The following is a 24,336-nucleotide window of genomic DNA, read 5'->3' on the forward strand; positions in this document are numbered from 1 at the left end:
TGTGTGTGTGTGTGTGTGTGTGTGTGTGTGTGTGTGTGTGTGTGTGTGTGTGTGTGTGTGTGTGTGTGTGTGTGTAAAACTTCTGACATTTATGGACATTTAATTACTGTTACTTATTGAATTTTTACTAATTCTCATAGTAGGGAAAAGCTCCCCACATGGCTCAGTGGTAAATAAACCTCCTGTCAATGCAGGAGACACAGGTTTGAGCCTTGGGTCAGGAGGATCCCTGGAGGAGAAAATGGCAACCCACTCCAGTATTCTTGCCTGGAGAATCCAAAGGACAGAAGAGCCTAGTGGGCTACAGTCTGTACGATCACAAATAATCAGACATGACTGAGCTCAGCAGATCATAGGGAAAAGTCATAGAGATGTGCCGTCTCAGAAGTCAAGCTCCGTGTCCATTTCAGGGGAACCATCCAGGTGGTCAGCTCACGGGACTTGTTTTCACAAGTCCCCGGGATTGGGGGAACCTCATACCGCAGATAGGTGACATCAGTTCAGTTCAGTTCAGTCGCTCAGTCATGTCCAGCTCTTTGCAACCCCATAAACCACAGCATGCCAGACTTCCCTGTCCATCACCAACACCCATAATTTACCCAAACTCATGTCCATTGAGTCAGTGATGCTATCTAACCATCTTATCCTCTGTTGTCCCCTTCTCCCCCTGCCCTCAATCTTTCCCAACATCAGGGTCTTTTCAAATGAGTCAGCTCTTCACATCAGGTGGCCAAAATATTGGAGTTTCAGCTTCAAAGTCAGTCCTTCCAATCAATGAACACCCAGAACTGATCTCCTTTAGGATGGACTCGTTGAATCTTCTTGCAATTCAAGGGACTTCTTGCCATCAAGAGTCTTCTTCAACACCACAGTTCAAAAGTATCAATTCTTTGGTGCTCAGCTTTCTTTATAGTCCAACTCTCACATCCGTACATGACTACTGGAAAAACCATAGCCTTAACTAGAGAGACCTTTGTGGACAAAGTAATATCTCTACTTTTTAATATGCTGTCTAGGTTGGTCATAACTTTTCTTCCAAGGAGTAAGTGTCTTTTAATTTCAGGGCTGTAGTCACCATCTGCAGTGATTTTGGAGCCCAGAAAAAATAAAGTCAGCCACTCTTTCCACTGTTTCCCCATCTATTTGCTGTGAAGTGATGGGACCAGATGCCATGATCTTAGTTTTCTGAATGTTGAGCTTTAAGCCAACTTTTTCGTGCTCCTCTTTCACTTTCATCAAGTGGCTCTTGAGTTCTTCACTTTCTGCCATAAGGGTGGTATCATCTGCATATCTGAGGTTATTGATATTTCTCCCAGTAATCTTGATTCCAGCTGTGTTTCCTCCAGCCCAGCGTTTCTCATGATGTACTCTGCACAGAAGTTAAATAAGCTGCGTGAGAATATACAGTTTTGATGGACTCCTTTTCCTATTTGGAACCAGTCTGTTGTTCCATGTCCAGTTCTAACTGTTGCTTCCTGACCTGCATACAGGTTTCTGAAGAGGCAGGTCAGGTGGTCTGATATTCACATCTGTTTCACAATTTTCCACAGTTTATTGTGATCCACACAGTCAAAGACTTTGGCATAGTCAATAAAGCAGACATAGATGTTTTTTCTTGAACTCTCTTGCCTTTTCAATAATCCAGTGAATGTTGGCAATGATCTCTGGTGTTAGTGACATAGATGCCCCCAAATTCATCCTGGACCTAACCTTTCCCTTTTTATTTGCTATCTAGTGACTCAGATAGTGAAAACTCCACCTGCAATGAAGGAGACCCAGATTCGATCCCTGGGTCAGGAAGATTTGCTGAAGAAAGTAATGGTAACCCACTTCGGTGTTCTTCCCTGGAGATTTCCATGGACAGAGGAGCCTGGTAATCTATAGTCCATGGAGTCTCAAAGAGTCAGACATGACTGAGTGACCTACACACATCCTGATAATAAGACCAGTGAACTCTTGAATAGTTTTATATACTCCCTGACAGAGGAGTACGTCAGTGAGAGAGGCAGCATAGCTTGGCAGAAAGAGTACTGCCACTGAAATCGGAAAATTGGGTGTGAACACCAGTTTTGAAGCTAGTTGTTTAGCCTTGGGTACATTTCTTTTAACTTCCTTGGGCCTCAGTTTCCCCCTTTGTGATGTAGATAATACTTTCCATTCTCTGGAAGACAAATGGGAAATGTGAGCAGCTCCAGTGCACTGCCTGGGGCATATAACACATTGGAGAAATGACCAGTGCTATCATTTTACTACTGTGTCTTCCTGTGGATGCATGACATCTGCCCTTCCTCCTTCCTAACAAGTGCTGAGGCTTAGATGCTTTGTTGAGCTGCTTTCAAGCCCAGTGGAAGTTCACAAGACTGTGATTCTGAACCTTCTTCAGTTCCTATTTGCACTTCTTCTCCCTTGGTCCCTTCTCCCCACACCACTTTTATTTCCATCTCTTTGCTCATCTCTACTCCTGCCTGTTCCTCATTTTCTCTCCACAGCTCTGCATTTGCCAAACTGCCCACTGCTCAAACTGTCCCGAACTCAGATCATTAGAAATAGTTCAGTGAGGATGGAAGCTTCATGAGCATGGGCCTCCCATGCATCTGTCCCTGGCATCATCAAGGTGGCCTTGCAGGAGGGGAGTGGTCACATGTGGTGGCTTTGCATTAGGCCATCCCAGTGACTTGGTGCCTTGCTGCTGGGTGATTCAGCTGCAGTCTCCCCTCCATGATGTGGGAGCAGTGAGAGTTTTGGGCCAACAGTGGTGCCCTGACCATACAGCCTTCTTCCATTTCCTGAGACTCAAGCTGTAAGCAGTAGATTTTGCCGCAGCCCTGGGAGTTTGGGGTCGCATTCTGTAATGAGACACATTCATTATTTTAAAGTCAAGTGTGTTAATGTTCCTGCCGGGTGAAATAAACAAAGATTATAAATGGATTTATATTAGCTCAGGTCAGATTTTTCAACCATCTGTGTTCAAGTCTGGTTAGGCTTTGTCCCCAAACACATTGTGAATGCGTTTTCAGTTCTCCGACTTGTTGGATTTCAAGGTTGTGCGTGATGCATTGTGAAATTGTAACATGCATTACAGAAGAAAGCATATGAAGCAAAAGTTGGTACACATAAACTCTCAAATGTTAATTACTGTTACGATTGTGATTTTACAAGCTATTATTTAATTGAAGTTTAGTAGATTTATTCTATTGTGTTGATTTCTACTATACAGCAGTGAGTCAGTTACACATATATAGATTGCTTCTGATATTCTTATTCATTACAGTTTATCACAAGATGAACTTCCCTGGTGGCTCAGACAGTAAAGCATCTGCCTACAGTGTGGGAGACCTGGGTTCAGTCCCTGGGTTGGGAAGATCCCCTGGAGAAGGAAATGGCAACCTACCCTGGTACTCTTACCTGACAAATCCCATGGATGGAGGAACCTGGTAGGCTACATACTGTCCATGGGATCGCAAAGAGTCAGACACGACTGAGCGACTTCACTTTCTTTTCTTTATCAGAGGATACTAAATATAGTTCTCTATGCATTACATAACTTTGTTTATCCATTACATACATAATAGCTTTCATCTGTCAAACCCAGCCTCCCATCCCACTCCATCCCTACACAAATCCTTCTCACTTAGCCACCCCAAGTCTCTTCTCACCATCCATGAGTGTTTCTGTTTCATAGACGTGCTTATTTGTGTCATATTTTAGATTTCACGTATAAGTAATTCCACATGGTATTTGTTTTTCTTTCAGACTTAATTCACCTATTATGTTAATCTCTACTTGCATGCATGTTGCTGCAAATGGCATTATTTTTGTTGTTCTTTTTTTTGGCTGGTTAGTATTCCGTTGTATCTGTGTGTGTTTATGTATGTATATACACACCACATCTTTATCCATTCATATAGTGATGAATGTGTAGGTTGTTTTTATGTGTTGGCTATTGTGAATAGTGCTGCTATTAACATACAGGTGCATGTATCTTTTTAGATTGTAGAGTTTTGTCCATATATATGCCCAGGAATAGGATTGGTAGATCATATGGTAATTCCTTTTTTTGCTTTTCTGAGGAACCTCTGTTCCTTAGTGGCTGTACCAACCATATTCACCAACAATGTAGGAGGGTTCCATTTTCTACAGACTCTCTCCAGCATTTGTAGAGTCTTTAATGATAACCATTCTGATCCAGTGTGAGGTAATCCCTCATTATAGTTTTGACTTGTGTTTCTCTGATAACTAGTGATACTGAGTATCTTATCATGTGCCTATTGACCACTTGTATTTCTTCTTCAGAGAAACGTCTACTTAGGTCTTCTGCCCATTTTGGGTTGTTTTAATTTTTTGCTGTTGATTGTGTATATTTTGGAAATTAAGCTAACAAATTAAGTGTTGTTATCAAATATTTTGTCCCATGCATAAGCTGTCTCTTTGTTTTTTGTTTATTGTTTCTTTGGCTCTACAAAAGCTTATACAGGTTTTCTTAGGTTTATGAGATAAATGTTTATTTTTGTTTTTATTTCTATTATCTTGGGAGACTGACCTAAGAAAACACTGCTATGATTTATGTCATAGGATGTTATCCTATGATCTCTTCTCAGAGTTTTGTGGAATCATGTCTTCTGTTTGCGTCTTTAAGCTATTTAGAGTTTGTAAGCTATTTTGAATTTGTGTATGATGACAGAGTGTGTTCTCACTTCATTGCTTTATATGCAGCTATTCAGCTTTCCCAACACCACTTGTTGAGCAAATTGTGTTTTTCCCATTGTACATTATTGCCTTCATTGTCCAAGATTAATTGACTTTGGGTATGGGGGTTTATTTGTGGGCTCTCTATTCTATTCCATTGATTCATTTATCTGTTTTTCTGCCAGTACCATGATGTTTTGATTACTATACCTTTCTAGTATTTTCTGAAGTCTGAAAGGGTTATGGCTCCTGCCTTGTGTTTTTTGCCCTCAGGATTTCTTTGGCAATTCTGGGCCTTTTATACATATAAATTTTAAGATTGATTTTTCTAGTTTTGTGAGGAAGTATCATGGGTAATTTAATAGAAATCACATTAAATCTATAGATTTCTTTAGGTAGTACTGCCATTTTAACAGTATACTTATAGTCCAAGAGCATGGGACATCTTTTCATTTCTTTGAATCCTCTTTAATTTCCTTTATTAAGATTTTATAGTTCTCAATATATAAATCTTTCATCTCTTCATTCATGGGTATTTTTTATGTTTTGGGATGGGGGAAGTAATTTTTAAAGATCCTGGAAAAGGTCAATTTTCATTCCAGTCCCAAAGACAGCAGTGCCAAAGAATGCTCAAAGTACCACACAATTGCACTCATCTCACACTCAAGCAAATCTATGCTCAAAATTCTCCAAGCCAGGCTTCAACAGTACATGAACCATGAACTTCGAGACATTCAAGCTGGATTTAGAAAAGGCAGGGGAACCAGAGATCAGATTGCAAACATCCACTGGATCATTGAAAATGCAAGAGAGTTCTGCTTTATTGACTATGCCAAAGCTCTTGTGTGGATCACAACAAACTGTTGAAAATTCTGAAAAAGATGGGAATACCAGACCCAGACCTGCCTCCTGAGAAATCTGTATGCAAGTAAGGAAGCAACAGTTAGAACTGGACATGGAACAACAGACTGGTTCCAAATCAGGAAAGGAGCACATCAAGGTTGTATACTGTCACCCTGCTTATTTAACTTCTGTGCACAGTACATCATGAGAAACATTGGGCTGAGTGAAGCATAAGCTGGACTCAAGATTGCCAGGAGAAATATAAATAACCTCAGGTATGCAGATGGCACCACCCTTATGGCAGAAATCGAAGAAGAACTAAAGAGCCTCTTGTTGAAAGTGAAAGAAGAGAGTGAAAAAGTTGGCTTAGGACTCAACATTCAGAAAACTAAGATCAAGGGAGGGAGGTGGGAGGGGGTTCAGGATGGGGAACATGTGTACACTCATGGCAGATTCATCTTGATGTATGGCAAAACCAATACAGTATTGTAAAGTAATTAGCCTCCAATTAAAATAAATAAATTTATATTTTTTAAAAAAACACAAAGATCATGACATCTCACCCCATCACTTCATGGCAAATAGAAGGGGAAACAATGGAAACAGTGAGAGACTTTATTTTGGGGGGCTTCAAAATCACTGCACATGGTGACTGCAGCTATAAAATTAAAAGACACTTCCTCCTTACAAGAAAGATTATGACCAAACTAGACAGCATATTAAAAAAGCAGAGACATTACTTTGCCAGCAAAGATCTGTATCATCAGGACTGTGGTCTTACCAGTAGTCATGTGTGGATGTGAGAGTTGGACTATAAAGAAAGCTGAGGGCCAAAGAATTGATGCTTTTGAACTGTGGTGTTGGAGAGGACTCTTGAGAGTCCCTTGGACTGCAAAGAGATCCAGTCAGTCCATCTTAAAGGAGATCAGTTCTGAATATTCATTGGAAGGACTGATCCTGAAGCTGAAATTCCAGTACTTTGGCCACTGGATGCAGAGTGGTCAAAAGAACTTATTTATCTGAAAAGACCCTAATGGTGAGAAAGATTGAAGGCTGAAGGAGAAGGGAAGGACAGAGGATATGATGGTTGGAGGGCATAACCAATTCAATTGCCATGAGTTTGAGTAAACTCCAGGAGTTGGTGATGGATAGTAATGCCTGGCATGCTGTGGTCCCTGGGGTCACAAAGAGTTAGACCTAACTGAGTGACTGAACGGAACTGTTTTTTGTTTTTTTTTTTAACATTCCTTTTCTAATATTTCATTATTATTGTAAAGAAATGCAGGTAGTCTCTGAATGTTAATCTTATATCCTTCTACTTTGCTGAATTCATTTCTTATAGTCAGTTTTTGTGTAGAGTCCTTAGAGTTTTCTATGTATGTAGTTTCATGTCACTTGCATATAGTGACAATAATACCTCTTCCCTTCCAATCTGAATACCTATTGTTTCTTTTTCTTGTCTGATTGTTGTAGCTAGAGCTTTCATTACGTATTGAATAGAAGATGTGAGGGTGGGCTTCCTTATCTTGTTCTAGATTTTACCAGAAAGGCTTTCAGCTTTCACCATTGAGTATTAGATTCACTGTGGGTTTTTAATAAATGGTTATTATTATGTTGAGATGTTTCCCCCCCATTCCCAGCTTAGTAAGAGTTTGCCTTGACTGGATGTTGAGTTTTCTTAGATGCTTTTTCTACATCTATTGAGATGATGATGTGTTTTTTTTCTTTTCTTCTTGTGGTGTTTCATGTTGATTTGCATGCATTGAACCTTTTTTATGAACTTGGGATGAATCTCACATGGTTGTAGTATATGATCTTTTGTATGTCTTATTAAGTTTGATAACAGTTTGCTCAGGAATTTTTTACTCTATATTCATTAAAAATATTGACCTGTAATTTTTTTGTTTTGTAGGTGTCTTTCTCTGGTTTGGGTATCATCACAGTGATAGTGGACTCATGAAGATATCTGAGAGTGTTTCCTCCTCCTCAGTTTTTTGGAAAAGTTTGAGAAGGATCTGTATAAATTCTTCTTTTCATGTTTCATAGAATTCAACTGTGAAGCTATCTGGTCCTGTACTTTTGTACAGAGCTTTTTTTATTATGATTTTCTTAATTAATTTATTTTAATTGGAGACTAATTACTTTACAGTATTGTAGTGGTTTTTGCCATACATTGATGTGAATCAACCTTGGTTTAACATGTGTTCCCCATTCTAGACCTCCCTCCAAATCCCTGTCACTCCCCATCCCATCCCTCAGGGTCATCCCAGTGCACCAGCCCTAAGCACCTACCTCATGAATCAAACCTGCACTGGCTATCTGTTTCACATATGATAATATACATGTTTCAGTGCTATTTTCTCAAATCATCCCACCCTTGCCTTCTCCCAGAGTCCAAAAGTCCGTTCTTTACATCTGTGTCTCCTTTGCTGACTCATACATAGGGTCATCGTTACCATCTTTCTAAATTCCATGTATATACATCCAGTTCAGTTCAGTCTCTCAGTCGTGTCCAGCTTTTTGCGACCCCATGAATCGCACCACGCCAGGCCTCCCTGTCCATCACCAACTCCCGGGGTTCACTCATATTCACGTCCATCGAGTCCGTGGTGCCATCCAGCCATCTCATCCTCGGTTGTCCCCTTCTCCTGCCCCCAATCCCTCCCAGCATCAGAGTCTTTTCCAATGAGTCAGCTCTTCGCATGAGGTGGCCAAAGTACTGGAGTTTCAGCTTTAGCATCATTTCTTCCAAAGAAATCCCAGGGCTGATCTCCTTCAGAATGGACTGGTTGGATCTCCTTGCAGTCCAAGGGACTCTCAAGAGTCTTCTCCAACATCACAGTTCAAAAGCATCAATTCTTCGGCACTCAGCCTTCTTCACGGTCCAACTCTCACATCCATACATGATCACTGGAAAAACCATAGCCTTGACTAGATGGACCTTAGTCGGCAAAATAATGTCTCTGCTTTTGAAGATGCTATCTAGGTTGGTCATAACTTTTCTTCCAAGGATTAAGTGTCTTAATTTCATGGCTGCAATCACCATCTGCAGCGATTTTGGAGCCCCCAAAAATAAAGTCTGCCACTGTTTCCACTGTTTCCCCATCTATTTCCCATGAAGTGATGGGACTGGATGCCATGATCTTCGTTTTCTGAATATTGAGCTTTAAGGCAACTTTTTCACTCTCCTCTTTTACTTTCATCAAGAGGCTTTTTAGTTCCTCATCACTTTCTGCCATAAGTGTGGTGTCATCTGCATATCTGAGGTTATTGATATTTCTCCTGGAATCTTGATTCCAGCTTGTGTTTCTTCCAGTCCAGCATTTCTCATGATGTACTCTGCATAAAAATTAAATAAGCAGGGTGACAATAGACAGCCTTGATGTACTCCTTTCCCGATTTGGAACCAGTCTGTTGTTTCAGTCCAGTTCTAACTGTTGCTTCCTGACCTGCATACAGATTTCTCAAGAGGCAGGTTAGGTGGTCTGGTATTCCCATCTCTTTCAGAATTTTCCACAGTTTATTGTGATCCACACAGTCAAAGGCTTTAGCATAGTCAATAAAACAAAAATAGATGTTTTTCTGGAATTTTCTTGCTTTTTCCATGATCCAGCCGATGGTGGCAATTTGATCTCTAGTTCCTCTGCCTTTTCTAAGACCAGCTTGAACATCAGGGAGTTCATGGTTCATGTATTGCTGAAGCCTGGCTTGCAGAATTTTGAGCATTACTTTACTAGCATGTGAGATGAGTGCAACTGTGCAGTAGTTTGAGCATTCTTTTGCATTGCCTTTCTTTGGGATTGGAATGAAAACTGACCTTTTCCAGTCCTGTGGCCCCTGCTGAGTTTTCCAAACTTGCTGGCATATTGAGTGCAGCACTTTCACAGCATCATCTTTCAGGATTTGAAAGAGCTCAACTGGAATTCCGTCACCTCCACTAGCTTTGTTCGTAGTGATGCTTTCTAAGACCCACTTGACTTCACATTCCAGGGTGTCTGGCTCTAGGTGAGTGATCACACCATCATGATTATCTGGATTGTGAAGATCTTTTTTGCACAGTTCTTTTGTGTATTACTGCTGCTTCTTCTTAATATCTTCTGCTTCTGTTAGGTTCCTACCATTTCTGTCCTTTATCAAGCCCATCTTTGCATGAAATGTTCCCTTGGTATCTCTAATTTTCTTGAAGAAATCTCTAGTCTTTCCCATTCTGTTGTTTTCCTCTATTTCTTTGCATTGATTGCTGAAGAAGGCTTTCTTACCTCTTCTTGCTATTCTTTGGAACTCTGCATTCAGATGCTTGTATCTTTCCTTTTCTCTTTTTGTTTTTCGCCTCTCTTCTTTTCACAGCTATATGTAAGGCCTCCCCAAACAGCCGTTTGCTTTTCTTCATTTCATTTTTAGTATTCTATATTGATGTTTTTCTCTCTGATTTACTTCACTCTGTATAACAGGGTCCAGTTTCGTCCACCTCATTAGAGTTGATTCAAATGCATTCTTTTTAATGGCTTAGGAATATTCCATTGTGTATGTGTACTACAGCTTTCTTATCCATTCGTCTGCTGATGGACATCTAGGTTACTTCCATGTCCTGGCTGTTGTAAACAGTGCTGCGATGAACATTGGGGTATACATGTCTCTTTCAATTCTGGTTTCTTGGTATGTATGCCCCACAGTGGGATTGCTGGGTCATATGGCAGTTCTATTTCCAGTTTTTAAAGGAATCTCCACTCTGTTCTCCATAGTGGCTGTACTAGTTTGCATTCCCACCAGCAGTGTAAGAGAGTTCCCTTTTCTCCATACCCTCTCCAGCACTTATTGTCTGTAGACTTTTTGATAGCAACCATTCTGACTGGCATGAGAGGTACCTCATGATGGTTTGATTTGCATTTCTCTGATGATGAGTGTTGTTGAGCATCTTTTCAAGTGTTTGTTAGCCATCTGTATGCCTTCTTTGGAGAACTATCTGTTTAGATCTTTGGCCCATGTTTTGATGGGGTCACTTATTTTTCTGGAATTGAGCTGCAGGAGCTGCTTATATATTTTTGAGATTAATTCTTTGTCAGATGCTTCGTTTGCTATTACTTTCTCCCAATCAGAAGGCTATCTTTTCACCTTGCTTATAGTTTTCTTCATTGTGCAAAAGCTTTTACATTTAATTAGGTCCCATTTGCTTATTTTTGCTTTCATTTCCATTACTCTGGGAGGTGGGTCATAGAGGATCATGCTGTGATTTATGTCAGAGAATGTTTTACTTATGTTTTCCTCTAGTTTCTGGTCTTATGTTTAGATCTTTAATCTATTTTGAATTTATTTTTCTGTATGGTGTTAGAAAGTGTTGTAGTTTCATTCTTTTATAAGTGGCTGACCAGTTTTCCCAGCACCACTTGTTAAAGAGATTGTCTTTTCTCCATTGTATATCCATACCTCCTTTGCCAAAGGAGGTGACAAAGATAAAGTGTCCATAGGTGCATCGATTTATCTCTGGGCTTTCTGTTTTGTTCCATTGATCTATATTTCTGTCTTTGTGCCAGTACCATACTGTCTTGATGACTACAGCTTTGTAGTATAGTCTAAAGTCAGGCAGGTTGATTACTCCTGTTCCCTTCTTCTTTCTCAAAATTGCTTTGGCTATTCTAGGTTTTTTGTATTTCCATACAAATTGTGAAATTATTTGTTCTACTTCTCTGAAAAATACTGTTGGTAGCTTGATAGGGACTGCATTGAATCTATAGACTGCTTTGGGTAATATACTCATTTTCACTATGTTGCTTCTTCCAATGCATAAACATGGTATATTTCTCCATCTATGTGTATCCTCTTTGATTTCTTTCATCAGTGTTTTATACTTTTCTATGTATAGGTCTTTTGTTTCTTTAGGTAGATATATTCCTAGGTATTTTATTTGTTACAGTGGTAAATGGAATTGTTTCCTTAATTTCTCTGTTTTCTCATTGTTAGTGTATAGAGGCAAGGGATTTCTCTGTGTTAATTTTATATCCTACAAGTTTACTATATTCATTGATTAGCTCTAGTAATTTTCTGGTGGTCTTTAGGGTTTTTATGTAGAGGATCATGTCATTAGCAAACAATGAGAGTTTTAGTTCTTTTCCAATCTGGATTCCTTTTAGTTCTTTTTCTTCTCTGATTGCTGCGGCTAAAGCTTCCAAAACTATGTTGATTAGTAGTGGTCAGAATGGGCACCCTTGTCTTGTTCCTGACTTTAGGGGAAATGCTTTCAATTTTCCACCATTGAGGAGAATGTTTCTGTGGATTTATCATATATGGCTTTTATTATGTTGAAGTATGTTCCTCTATTCCTGCTTTCTGGAGGTTTTTTATTACAAATGGATGTTGGATTTTGTCAAAGGCTTTCTCTGCATCTTTTGAAATATTCATGTGGTTTTTATCTTTCAGTTTGTTAATGTAGTTTATCACATTGATTGATTTTTGGACATTAAGGAATGCTTGCATCCCTGGAGTAAAGCCCATTTGGTCATGATGTTTTATCTTTTTAATATATTGTTGGATTCTGTTTGCTAGAATTTTGTTAAGAATTTTTTCATCTATGTTCATCAGTGATATTGGCCTATAATTTTTCTTTTTTGTGGCATCTTTGTCTGGTTTTGGTATAAGGATGATTGTAGCCTCATGGAATGAGTTTGGAAGTTTACCTTCCCCTGCAATTTTCTGGAAGAGTTTGAGTAGGATAGGTGTTAGCTCTTCTCTAAATTTTTGATAGAATTCATCTGTGAAGCTGTCTGGACTTGGGCTTTTTTTGTTTGCTGGAAGATTTCTGATTACAGTTTGGATTTCTGTGCGTGTGGTGGGTCTGTTAAGATTTTCTATTTCTTCCTGGTTCAGGTTTGGGAAGTTATACTCTTCTAGGAATTTGTCCATTTCTTCCAAGTTGTCCATTTTATTGATATATAGTTGCTGATAGTAGTCTCTTAGGATCCGTTGTATTTCTCTGTTTTCTGTTGTGATCTCTCCATTTCCATTTCTAATTTTCTTGATTTGATTCTTCTCTCTTTTCTTGGTGAGCCTGGCTAATGGTTTGTCTATTTTATTTATCTCTTCAAAGAACCAGCTTTTAACTTTGTTGATTTTTGCTGTGCTTACTTTTGCTTTGTTACTTTTTCATTTATTTCTGCCCTAAGTTTTATTATTTCTTTCCTTCTCCTCACCCTGGGGTTCTTCATTTCTTCCTTTCCTCATTGCTTTAGATGTACATTTAGATGATTTTTCTCTTGATTCTTGAGGTAAGGTTGTATTGCTGTGAACCTTCCCCTTAGCACTGCTTTTACTGAGTGCCATAGGTTTGGGGTTGTGTTTTCATTTTCATTCATTTCTATGCATATTTTGATTTCTTTTTATATTTCATTTGAGATTCGTTTGTTATACAGAAACGTGTTGTTTAGCCTCCATATGTTTGTTTGTTTGTTTTTCCCCCAAAATTTTATTGTTTCAAGTGGCAAAACGTTATCGGTTTCTGTGGGGCCCCTGGCAGGGCAGAGGGAGATGTGGGGTGGGGCTGGGCTCTGCCCGTTACAAAAATCAAACACTTTTATTAAAAAAGCCTATAAATTGGTATCAAAAGAAAACCCAAGGGGGGCTGCAGGAGGAAGCAGAGAGGGAGGCGGGAAGACAGCGAGGGACCAACACCGTGGAAGACCAGTGGGGAGGGGCAGTGCAGAGGAGCTTGGACGCTGATACAAAGTGCATGTCGGGGCCTCTTAATAGTTTTTTCCCTGTATTAACATCCAATCTTAACCACATTGTAATCAGAAAAGATGGTTAGAATGATTTCAGTTTTTTTGAATTTACCAAGGCTAGATTTATGGCCCAGGATGTGATCTCTCCTGGAGAAGTTTCCATGTGCACTTGAGGAAAAGGTAAAATTCATTGTTTTGGGGTGAAATTCATTGTTTGGGGTGAAATATCCTGTAGATATCAGTTAGGTCTAACTAGTCCATTGTATCATTAAAGTTTGTGTTTCCTTGCTAATTTTCTGTTTAGTTGATCTATCCATAGGTGTGAATGGGGTATTAAAGGCTCCCACTATTATAGTGTTACTGTTAATTTACCCTTTCATACTTGTTAACATTTGCCTTATATATTGCAGTGCTCCTATGTTGGGTGCATATATATTTATAACTGTTATATCTTCTTCATGGATTGATCCTGTGATCATTATCTAGTGCCCTCCTTTGTCTATTTTCACAGCATTTATTTCAAAGTCTGTTTTATCTGACTGAGTATTACTAGTCCTGCTTTCTTTTGGTCTCCATTTGTGTGAAATATCTTTTCAGTCTGTATGTGTCCCTTATATTGAGGTGGGTCTCTTATAGACAGTGTATATATATAGGGGTCTTGGTTTTGTATCCATTCAGTCAGTCTTTGTCTTCTGCTTGGGGCATTCAACCCATTTACATTTAAGATAATTAATTATAAGTATGATCCCATTTCCATTGTTGTTTTGGGTTCGAGTTTATACACTCTTTCTGTGTTTCCTGTCTAGAGAAGATCCTTTAGCATTTGTTGGAGAGCTGGTTTCGTGGTGTTGAATTCTCTCAGCTTTTGCTTGTCTGTAAAGCTTTTGATTTCTCCTTCATATTTGAATGAGATCCTTGCTGGATGCAGTAATCTGGGCTGTAGGTTTTTCACTTTCATCACTTTTATGTCCTGCCATTCCTTTCTGGCCTAAAGAGTTTCGATTGAAAGATCAGCTGTTATCCTTATGGGAGTCCCGTTGTGTGTTATTTGTTGTTTTCCCCTTGCTGCTTTTAATATTTGTTCTTTATGTTTGATCTTTGTTAATTTGATTAATGTGTCTTGGGGTTTTTCTCCTTGGGTTTGTCCTATTTGGGACTCTCTGTGTATCTTGGAATTGGTATTGGAATTCTCTGGCATTTTACAATTCTCCGACATTTTACAATTCTCTGACATTTTAGGGAAGTTTTCAACTACACTCGCTTCAGTGTAGGTATGGAGGCTTTTTTTATCTCCTCAAGTATTTTCTCATGGTCTTTCTTTTCATCTTATTCTTCTGGGACTCCTATGATTCCAGTGTTGGGGCATTTAATATTTTCCCAGAGGTCTCTGAGATTGTCCTCATTTCTTTTAATTCTTTTTTTTCCTTTTTCCTCTCTGCTTCATTTATTTACACCATTCTATCTTCCACCTCACTTATCCTATCTTCTGCCTCAGTTAATCTACTGTGGTTCACTCCAGAGTCGTTTTGATCTCATTTGTTGAGAGTTGGACTGTGAAGAAAGCTGAGCACTGAAGAATTGATGCTTTTGAACTGTGGTATTGCAGAAGATTCTTGAGAGTCCCTTGGACTGGAAGGAAATCCAACCAGTCCATTCTAAAGGAGATCGGTCCTGGGTGTTCTTTGGAAGGAATGATGCTAAAGCTGAAACTCCAGTACTTTGGCCACCTCATGCAAAGAGTTGACTCATTAGAAAAGACTCTGATGCTGGGAGGGATTGGGGGCAGGAGGAGAAGGGGACAACAGAGAATGAGATGGCTGGATGGCATCACCAACTTGATGGACGTGAGTTTGAGTGAACTCCGGGAGATGGTGACGGACAGGAAGGCCTGGCATGCTGCGATTCATGGGGTCGCAAAAAGTCGGATACGACTAAGCAACTGAACTGAACTGAACTTTCTTCTAGGTCCTCTTTAAACATTTCTTGCATCTTCTCAATCCTTGTCTCCAGACTATTTATCTGTAACTCCATTTTGGTTTCAAGATTTTGGATCATTTTTACTATCATTATTCTGAATTCTTCTTCAGGTATACTCCCTATCTCCTCCTCTTCTGTTTGGTTTGGTCAGCATTTATCATGTTTCTTTTCCTGTTGAGTATTTCTCTGCCTTTTCATCTTGTTTAGATTGTTATGCTTGGGGTGACATTTCTGTATGCTGGAAGTTTTTGGTTCCTCTTTATTGTGGAGGTTCCTCCCCGAGGGTGGGGTTGGATGAGTGGCTTGTCAAGGTTTCCTGGTTAGGGAAGCTTATGTCTGTGTTCTGGGGGGTAAAGCTGGATCTTTTCTCTCTGGAGTGCAATGAACTGTCTAGTAGTGAGTTTTGAGGTGTCTATGATTTTGGTGTGACTTTGGGCAGCCTGTATATTAATGCTCAGGGCTCTGTTCCTGCAGTGCTGGAGAATTTGCATGGTATGTCTTCCTCTGGAACTTGTTGGCTCTTGGGTGGAGCTTAGCTTCAGTGCAGGTATGGAGGCTTTTGGTTGAGCTTTTGTTGATTAATGTCCTTATAGTCAGGAGTTCTCTGGTGTTCTCAAGTTTTGGATTTAAGCCTCCTGCCTCTGGTTTTCAGTCATATTCTTACAGTAGCCTCAAGACTTTATCTATACTGCACTGATGATAAAACATCTAGGTTATTGGAGGAAAGATTCTTCACAGTGAGGGACACCCAGAGAGGTTTGCTGAGTTACATGGACAAGAGAAGAGGGAGGAGAGAGATAAAGGTGACTAGGAGGAAAAGAAGGGGAATCAAAAGGGGAGAGAGCAGTCTAGCCAGTAATCAAATCCCTGTGTGCTCTCCACAGCCTGAAACACCCACAGAGGCCACAGAGTTACACAGAGAAGAGAAGAGGGAGGCAGGAGATAGAGGTGACCAGGAGGAGAAGAGGGGGAATCAAAGGGAGAAAAACAGATCTAGCCAGTAATCAGTTACCTCAGTGTTCACGACAATACCCAAAGAGATTCACAGAGCTGGGCAGAGAAGAGAAGTGGGAGAGATGAGTTAGAGGTTACTGGGGGAGGAAAAGGAGAGTAAAAAGGGGAAGAAGGCAATCAAGCCAGTAATGACACTCCTAATTAAAAATGGGTACTGAAGATTGTATTCTTAAAGGTACGAAATTGATAACAAATACCAAAAAGCAAAGGTTGAAAATCTAGAGTAGAGGTTAGACTCTCAAAAATACAATATTTTTAAAAAAGCCAAACAAAATCACAAAAATTATTAAAAATATATATGAAATTTGTGTTAAATATAGGGTCTTTTTTTTGCAAGGCAATTTAGGTTATAAAAATGAAAATTAAGGAGTAATAAAAGACTTAAAAAATAAAAAATTTTAAAATGATAATATAAAATATATCTAGGAATTTCTCTGGAGCTGTTGTGGGCAGTGTGTGGTCAGTTCAGTTTCAGATAGCTCCTTGTTCCAGCTTATACTTCTTCTCTAGGTCTGTCAGTTCAGTTGCTCAGTCGTGTCCAACTCTTTGTGACCCCATGAATCGCAGCACACCAGGCCTCCCTGTTCATCACTAACTCCCAGAGTTTACCCAGACTCATGTCCATCAAGTGGGTGATGCCATCCAGCCATTTCATCCTGTGTCATCCCCTACTCCTCCTGCCCTCAATTCCTCCCAACATCAGGGTCTTTTCCAGTGTGTCAACTCTTTGCATGAGGTGGCCAGAGTATTGGAGTTTCAGCTTCAGCATCAGTCCTTCCAGTGAACATCCAGGACTGATCTCCTTTAAGATGGACTGGTTGGAGCTCCTTGCAGTCCAGAGGACTCTCAAGAGTCTTCTCCAACACCACAGTTCAAACGCATCAATTATTCTGCACTCAGCTTTCTTTATAGTCCAACTCTCACATCCATACAGGACTACTGGAAAAGCCATAGCTTTGACTAGATAGACCCTTGTGGACAAAGTAATGTCTCTGCTTTTTTTAATATGCTGTCTAGGTTGGTCATAACTTTCCTTCCAATGAGTAAGTGTCTTAATTTCATGGCTGCAGTCACCATCTGCAGGGATTTTGGAGCCCCAAAAAATAAAGTCTGACGCTGTTTCCACTGTTTCCCCATCTATTTCCCATGAAGTGATTGGACCAGAAGCCATGATCTTCATTTTCTGAATGTTGAGCTTTAAGCCAACTTTTTCACTCTCCACTTTCCCTTTCATCAAGAGGCTTTTTAGCTCCTCTTCACTTTCTGCCATAAGGGTGGTGTCATCTGCATATCTGAGGTTATTGATATTTCTCCCGGCAATCTTAATTCCAGCTTGTGTTTCTTCCAGTCCAGCATTTCTCATGACGTACTCTGCATAGAAGTTACATAAGCAGGGTGACAGTATATAGGCCCTTTCCAATGTAGTCGGTGCTAACAGCAGGGTTTTAATCAGTTGTACCTGTCACTTCCAAAGCAGTTCCCTCTGTTTATTTTAGCTTCCTCTGTTTGCAAGTCTCTTCAGTGTCTAATTTCCATGCTGACACAAGGGGGCGAAGGTGGTCACTTATTTAGGGTTGCTGTGCTGTGGTGAGAGAGGAACACTGCAAACAAATATCACTGGCATGTGTGGGGAGTGCTCGCAGTATCTGGGTCAAACTGGGTTTGTCCCCACTCACAGAGTGTGTTTTCATCCAAACCCAGAGGCAATGCCAAACAATGATCAAACTACCGCACAATTGCACTCATCTCACACACTAATAAAGTAATGCTCAAAATTCACCAAGCCAGGCTTCAGCAATACATGAACCGTGAACTTCCAGATGTTCAAGCTGGATTTAGAAAAGACAGAGAAACCAGAGATTAAATTGCCACCATCTGCTACATCATTGATAAAGCAAGAGAGTTCCAGAAAAATATCTATTTCACAGACTTGGTTGGGCCTGCATTTTTTGCCCTTCACAGGTCCAAGCAGCTCAGGAGACCAGGTACTTGGTGAGCACACTCTCCCCAGGTGGTTGGTGCGCCTTATCACCTCCCCCATCCCAGCCTGTCAGTCTCCTGAGTGCACAGCGGGAATGCCATCTCAGGTGGGCTGTGTTTCTCCTCTGGGGAACTGATCTGTGGCTATGACCTTCCTGGCAGATGTCAACTGTCCAGGATCTCAGGAAAACTTTGGTTAGCCACTGAGAGCCTACTCACAGTTTGGTAGAGGATGCAGTCTCTGGGGACGAGTTTTCCCCTTGGCTTCTGGCTCTGGCTATCGCCCACCTGCCTGTCTGCCTCTGGCATGGGGAGGGGCTGGTCTGCAACTGGCTAGCTCTCCTCTGGTATTTGCTCAGTCCTTCATTCTGTGAGCAGGCCAGGTTCTGACTAGGTTAGAGCTTTTCATAGGAAAGTTCTCTTTCTTTCTTTCTTTCTTTTTTTTTTTTTTCTTCTCTCTCTCTCTCTGGCTATAGCACAGTTTGGGTTGTTATCTCAGGTTAGCTCCCTTAGATTGTCTTCAGAGCATTCAGGCCCGGTGCTTACCCTAAGCGATGCAGCCACGCCTCCCTGTTCAGCCTCCACTTGGTAGTGGCAAAAGCAAGCTTCTGGGCTACTTCTCCACTGGGAGTTGCGGTTAGGCACGTAATATGTGAGGTTTATTATTATTAACTTTTTTTCCTGCTGGGATTCCAGCACTCCAATACAGACCCGCTGGTGAGAGGGTTTCCTGGTGTTTGGAAACTTCTCCTCTTTCACGACTCCCTCTCCAGGACAGGTCTCTGTCTCTAACTCATTTGTCCTTCTTTTTATCTTTTATATTTTGTCCTACCTCCTTTTGAAGACAATGGGCTGCCTCTTTGGGTGCCTGGTGTCCTCTGCGAGTGTTCAGAAGTTGTTTCTTGGAATTTGCTCAGAGTTCAAATGATCTTTCAATGAATTTTTGGGGGAGAAAGTGGTCTCCCCATCCTATTTCTCTACCATCTTAGGACTGTCCCCCATTATGGTTATTATTATATATTCTCTTTCACTTCTAATGATCAGTCTGTTCAAATTACTTAGTTGTTTGTTTTTTTTTTTTTTATTCAGTTTTGGTGAGCTATGTGTTTCTAGAACATTGTCCATTTGTTCTGGGTTTTGAATTTATTGGTGTATAATTGTTCATAGTATATTCTTAGGAATTTTTTACTTATTTGTAATTGGCTTTTATATCTCCTTTTCATTTCTTATTTTGTTTATTTGAATCTGTTTCTTTTCTTGATGAGCCTGACCAGAGATTATCAATTTTATTACTCTTTCAAAGACTCAGCTCTTGGTTTTATTCACTTACTTTTTTAAATTTCTATTTTATTTTCTATTATCTTTATTAATTCCTTTTTTCTGCTAACTTTAGGTTTTGTTTGTTCTTTTTCTGGTTATTTTAAGTGGTATATTACATTTTTATTAAGGTTTTTCTTGTTTTTTGAGGAAAGCCTATATTACTGTGAAACTCCAGGAACTGCTTTTGCTACATCCCATAAATTTTTTGTATGGTTCTGTTTTCATTGTCATGTGTCTAAAAGTATTTTTAAATTTCCTCTTTGGTTTCCTGGATCCATTGGTTTTCCATTATTATATTGTTTAGTCTGCATGTGGTCATTTTTTTCCCATTTCTTTTTCTGTGGGTGTTTTCTTTTTTTGCTGCCTTTGTAGTCAGAAAAGATATATGACATCATTTCTGTATCCTTACATTTGTTCAGGCTTGTTTTGTGCCCCAATATGTGGTCAGTTGTAGAGACTGTGCCATTTGCAGTTGAAAGAAATGTCTATTGGTTTTTTGTTATTGGTTGGTTGGTTGGATACAGTGTGCTGAAAATACCAATTAGATCTAACTGTTCCATTGTACTATTTAAGATCTGTTGCCTTACTATTTTCTTGCCTAGAAGTTCAGTCAGTTGATGGGACTAGGGTGTTAAACTCTCCTATCATTATTGTATTCTTGTGAATTTCTCTCTTTATATCTGTTAGTGTTTGTTTTACATACTTTGGTGGTACTATATTAGGTGTATATATTTTAACTCATGTAAAATACTCTTCTTGTATTGATCCTTTTATCATTATAAAGTGTCATTCATGACCTTTCTTTTTGACATTTGTTTTAAAGCATCTGTTGTTTGATATAAGTATTGTGACCCCCTACTTTCTTGTCATTTCTGTTTGGATGAAATAGCTTTTTTGTATCTCCCCATTTTCAGTCTGTGTTCCTTGCCCTAAAGTGGGTCTCTAATAGCAGCATATTGTAGGCTCTTTTTTTCTTTTTTATCCAATCTACTACTGGTCTGTTGTTTGGACCATTCATTCCTTTTACATTAAAGGTGATTATTGTTAGATTGTACAGTGTACAGGAGACAGGGAGCAAGACCATCCCCAAGAAAAAGAAATGCAAAAAAGCAAAAGGGCTGTCTGAGGAGGACTTACAAATAGTGATGAAAAGAAAAAGCAAAAAGGAAGGAGAAAAGGAAAGATATGCTCATTCAAATGCAGAGTTCCAAAGAATAGCAAGGATAGATTAAGCCTTCCCCAGTGATCAGTGCAAGAAATAGAGAAAAACCATAGAATGGGAAAACTTGAGATCTCTTCAAAAAAGTAGAGATTCCAAGGGAATATTTCATGCAAAGATGGGCTCAATAAAGGACAGAAATGGTAGGAACCTAACAGAAGCAGAAGATATTAAGAAAAAGTTGTACAAAAAAGATCTTCACAACCCAGATAATCACGATGGTGTGACCACTCACCTAGAGCCAGACATCCTTGAATTTGAAGTCAAGTGGGCCTTAGGAAACATCACTATGAACAAAGCTAGTAAGGGTGATGGAATTCCAGTTGAGCTATTTCATTTCCTAAAAGATGATACTGTGAAAGTGCTGCAGTCAATATGCCAGCAAATTTGGAAAACTCAGCAGTGGCCACGGGACTGGAAAAGGTCGGTTTTCATTCCAATCCCAAAGAGCGGCAATGCCAGAGAATGCTCAAACTACCACACAATTGCATTCATCTCACATGCTAGTAAAGTAATGCTCAAAATTCTCCAAGTCAGGCTTCACCAATACATAAACCGCTAACTTCCAGATGTTCAAGCTGGTTTTACAAAAGGCAGAGGAACCAGAGATCAAATTGCCAACATCTGCTGGATCATGGAAAAAGCAAGAGAATTCCAGAAAAACACCTATTTCTGCTTTATTGACTATGCCAAAACCTTTGACTTTGTGAATCACCATAAAGTGTGGAAAATTCTGACCTGCCTCTTGAGAAACTTGTATGCAGGTCAGGAAGCAACAGTTAGAACTGGACATGGAACAACAGACTGGTTCCAAATCGGGAAAGGAGTACGTCAAGGCTGTGTATTGTCATCCTGCTTATTGAAACTTCTATGCAGAGTACATCATGAGAAATGCTGGGCTGGAAGAAGCACAAGTTGGAATCAAGATTGCTGGGAGAAATATCAATAACCTCAGATATGCAGATGACACCACCCTTATGGCAGAAAGTGAAGAACTAAAGAGCCCTCTTGATGAAAGTGAAAGAGAAGAGTGAAAATGTTGGTTTAAAGCTCAGTGTTCAGAAAGCAAAGATCATGGCACCTAGTCCCATCATTTCATGGCAAATAGATGCAGAAATAGTAGAAACAGTGGAAGACTTTATTTTGGGGGGCTCCAAAATCACTGCATATGGTGACTGCAGCTATGAAATTAAAACACACTTACTTCTTGGAATAAAAAGTTAATACTAAGCTAGACAGCATATTAAAAAGCAGAGACATTACTTTGCCAACAAAAGTCTGTCTCATTGTAAAGTAATTAACCTCCAATTAAAATAAATTTATATTAAAAAAAGAGTATGGTTTTTCCAGTAGTCATGTATGGATGTGAGAGTTGGACTATAAAGAAAGCTGAGTGCCAAAGAAGTGATTCTTTTGAACTGCAGTATTGGAGAAAACTCATGAGAGTTCCTTGGATAGCAAGGAGATCCAACCAGTCCATCCTAAAGGAAATAAGTCCTGAATATTATTGGAAGAACTGATGCTGAAGCTGAAATTCTAATACTTTGGTCAGTTGATGTGAATGGCTGACTCATTTGAAAAGACCCTGATGCTGGGAAAGGTTGAAGGTGAAAGGAGAAGGGCCTGACCGAGGATGAGATGGTTGGATGGCATCACTGACTCAATGGGCATTAGTTTGAGTTAACTCCCAGAGTTGGTGATGGACAGGGAGGCATGGCATCCTGCAATCCATGGGGTGCAAAGAGTCAGGCATAAGTCTGAGTGACTGAACTGCACTGAACTGGTTGTTTAGATTTTATCAGAATGAAAACCATAATCACAAAAACAAATCCAAAGTGATGACATGGATCACAATGTTGTTTAACTCAGTGAAACTATGAGCCATACCATGTAGGGCTACCTAAGATGGAGGAGTCATGGTGGAGAGTCCGGGGTCCACTGGAGAAGGGAATGGCAAACAAACTCAGTATTCTTGCTTTAGAACCCATGAACAATATGAAAAGGTAAAAAGATAACGATACTGAAAAATGAAGTCCCCAGGTTGGTTGGTGCCCAGTATGATACTGGAGAAGAGCTGAGTAATAGCTCCAAAAGGAATGAAGAGTCTGAGCCAATTTGGAAACAGTGCCCAGTTGTGGATGTGCCTGGTGGTTAAAGTGAAGCCTAATGCTGTAAAGAGCAGTATTGCATAGGAACTTGGAATGATAGCTTCATGAATCAAGGTGATTGGAAGTGGTCAAACAGAAGATGGCAAGTGTGAACATAGAAATTTTAGGAATCAGTGAACTAAAATGGATTGAAATGAGCAAATTTAATTCAGATGTCCATTTTATATGTACTGCTGTGGGCAAGAATCCCTTAGAAGAAATGGAATGGCTCTCATAGTCAACAGAAAGAGCCTGAAATGTAGTACATGGGTACAATCTCAAAAATGACCAGGTGATGTCATCTCGTTTCCAAGGCAAACCGTTCAATATCACAGTAATCTAACTGTAATCTACAGTAATCCATCTATGCCCCAATTACTAATGCCAAAGAAGCTGAAGTTGAACGGTTCTATGAAGACCTACAAAATCTTCTAGAACTAACACCAAAAAAAAAAAAAAAAAAAAGAAGTCCTTTTCCTCATAGGGGACTAGAATGCAAAAATAGGAAGTCAAGAGGTACTTGGAGTAATAGGCAAGTTGGTCTTGGAGTACAAAATGAAGAAAGGGAAAGACTAACAGAGTTCTGCCAAGGGAATGCACTGGTCATAGCAAACACCATCTTCCAACAACACAAGAAATGACTCTACATGTGGACATAAGCAGATGGTCATTACTGAAATCCTATTATTATATTCTTCACAGCCAAAGATGGAGAAGCTCTATACAATCAGCATAAACAAGACCTGTGGCTGAGTGTGGCTCAGATTGTGAACTTCTTTTTGCAAAATTCAGACTTAATTTGAACCAGATATCTTGGCATGAGAGGTCAAGTGGATCTTAGGACACATCACTACAAACAAAGCTAGTGGAGGTGATGGAATTCCAGATAAGCTGTTTCAAATCCTAAAAGATGATGCTGTGAAAGTGCTGCACTCAATATGCCAGCAAATTTGGAAAACTTTTCTGTTGTATGTTTTTTTGTTTTATAGTTACCCTGTTTTCATTTGAATCGCTAGGAAAGGCAATGCCAAAGAATGCTCAAACACAGTTGCACTCATCTCACACATTAGGAAAGTAATGCTCAAAATTCTTCAAGCCAGGCTTTAGTAATACATGAACCGTGAACTTCCAGATGTTCAAGCTGGTTTTAGAAAAGGCAGAGGAACCAGAGATCAAATTGCCAGCATCCACTAGATCATTGAAAAAGCAAGAGAGTTCCAGAAGAACATCTATTTCTGCTTCATTGACTATACCATGTATGGAAGTGAGAGTTGGACTATAAAGAAAGCTGAGCACCGAAGAATTGATGCTTTTGAAGTTGGTGTTGGAGAAGACTCTTGAGAGTCCCTTGGACTTCAAGGAGATCCAACCAGTCCATCCTAAAGGAGATCAGTCCTGGGTGTTCATTGAAAGGACTGATGTTGAAGCTGAAACTCCA

The 24,336-nt window shown here is 39.8% G+C and overlaps 1 protein-coding gene and 1 long non-coding RNA gene across 2 annotated transcripts in view; both read left to right on the forward strand.

Annotated features, from left to right (window-relative positions):
• Positions 1–24,336, forward strand: part of LOC120860176 (oral-facial-digital syndrome 1 protein-like) — a gene marked incomplete at its 5' end in the record, with an annotated part of 79,836 nt that overhangs the window by 36,649 nt on the left and 18,851 nt on the right. The window lies entirely within an intron of this gene.
• LOC120860175 lies at positions 20,966–23,782 on the forward strand. Its single transcript, XR_005720258.1, has 2 exons — positions 20,966–21,013; positions 23,724–23,782. It is a non-coding gene; the product is annotated as an uncharacterized LOC120860175 (long non-coding RNA).

Source organism: Oryx dammah, unplaced genomic scaffold, assembly GCF_014754425.2.
Source record: "Oryx dammah isolate SB20612 unplaced genomic scaffold, SCBI_Odam_1.1 HiC_scaffold_11032, whole genome shotgun sequence".
Lineage (NCBI taxonomy): Eukaryota > Metazoa > Chordata > Mammalia > Artiodactyla > Bovidae > Oryx > Oryx dammah.